At 41.8% G+C, this 1,871-nt stretch overlaps 1 non-coding gene across 1 annotated transcript; it reads right to left on the bottom strand.

The window, feature by feature from the left end:
* Nucleotides 1–1,463: 1,463 nt before the first annotated feature.
* Nucleotides 1,464–1,603, bottom strand: LOC116276830 (U4 spliceosomal RNA). The gene has a single exon (XR_004186313.1). It is a non-coding gene; the product is annotated as a U4 spliceosomal RNA (small nuclear RNA).
* Nucleotides 1,604–1,871: the final 268 nt, after the last annotated feature.

The raw sequence follows: 1,871 nt of genomic DNA, 5'->3' as shown, positions 1-1,871 counted from the left end.
CGGTCATCCTGCCAAGTCACGATTTGTCACACTGAAAATGTGTGATTTGTTGAATGGATGGTTTTCCATTAACGAGAAAATTCATCTTTATTGGTAAGCACTTTCTCCCCAAGAAATAAGTTTTGCATTAATTTCATACTGGAAATTGGTTAATAGCCCAGATGATGCTGGGGTGTTTTCCTTGTTTATAAATGAGATGCATTAGCACTCTCATACCACTAGGGTATCATTTAGTGAATGGTTGCTCCGTTCTGCAGATGCGAGAGGCCAAATTGTTGTGGATGTGGATAAAAAATGATCGTTTTGGCAAAAACTGCAGATGGGAAGCAGATGTAATGTACAGAGGAAGTAGATTTCACTCAGTCTCTTTCCTTTATTAAAATAAAGTCTGCTAATTTGTCTTATTTAAAAAAGCCCTCTGAATACAAACACATATGTTAATTCCAGGCACAGTGGAAACCAGTATCATTCCTGCCTTCAAGAAGTTTACCATCTTAAGACATGTTGTTTGGTCTACCAACTGTTTTTAGTTGCCAATTTTCTTTGTAATTATTTAAAAATGTACATCCTCTCATCAAAGTTGTAATTACCCTGCGGAAAGATTAAAATTAAGAAGAAGTGGTGAGACAAGAAAAAGTTGAGAGGGCAGCCGGATTGTATAATGAGAGAGAGATTTTGTGAAAAGTGCAGAAAGGCAGGGGCAGAAAGGATGCAGCAGTTTGTGCAAAAACAAACTACAGCAGAAAATGAACCTCAAAATAACTATGACATTAGTAATAACAAACGTGTTTGTTCCATAATGCTTATAATATGCCAGGCATGATGCTAAACGTAGGACAGTCTTACAGTGGGCTTCCCTGACCAAAGGAAAGTGCGTCAAAATACAAGTTGTTTATTTGGGAGGAGATCCTAGGAAACACAGGTAGGGAAGTAGGAGATGTGAAAAAAGGAGTGAAGGAAGCATTAAAGGGCTACTATGGGCAACTGGAGCTTAATCTTTCTTGGGAACCTCTGGGAGGCAGTGCAGAAGGCACACTTCAGAGTGACCCATTCGAGGGGCAAGGGGGCTGGGGTATTGATCCTCCAACTCCTCAGCTGAAGGCGGCTCCCAGGTGTTGTTAACTCCCAAGCACATCCAACCTGTGGCAAGTATGGGGCCTAGGGGGTCTGGCAGCCAGAGAAAGGGATGCAGAGGCTGATAAAAGAATCTGGAGCCACGTACTTGGAAATGGTATGGGCTGTGGGGATATGGGTGAGGCACCAAGGGTATCTGCTTCCCAAACAGTCACTCATTTCATTTTACAAAAACCTTTTTTGTTTGTTTGTTTTATTGGGGGGTGGTAATTAGGTTTATTTATTTATTTATTTAATGGAGGTACTGGGGATTGAACCCAGGACCTCCTGCATGCTAAGCATGTGCTCTACCACTGAGCTAAACTCTCCATCCCCTTTTTAAAATTCAGTCTCCATAGAGAGTGTCAAAAATTGCCAATGCCAACTATATTTCAAGTTAGATATTGGGGTATTGGGAAAAGATTTCAATTAGCAATAATCGTGCCTCGGGTAAACCTCATTGGCTACCATACTGCCACTGCACAAAGCTACAAAAACCTTTTGAAGTGGAAACATTTCCACTTTTTCCTAAGAGAACACAGTCTAGGAGAGTAAGAGGGGGCATCTGTTGTTTTTAGCCAGTTAGCATCAGTTCCCTCTTCTGATAACAGCCCCCTGCTTTTCCTTCGAGAAACATTCCCTCCCCCCATCATGGTGATCTAAGTCCCTCACTCCAAGGATGTGCAGGTGACCCAAGCTGACCTGATAAGAGCACTAGCTCAGATTTTCACTGAGGCTATAGGACTATGGGAGCTATA

Source organism: Vicugna pacos, chromosome 2 (assembly GCF_048564905.1).
Source record: "Vicugna pacos chromosome 2, VicPac4, whole genome shotgun sequence".
Taxonomy (NCBI): Eukaryota; Metazoa; Chordata; class Mammalia; order Artiodactyla; family Camelidae; genus Vicugna; species Vicugna pacos.
Note: the sequence above shows the minus strand (reverse complement) of the source record. Positions and strands in the feature narration are given on the sequence as shown.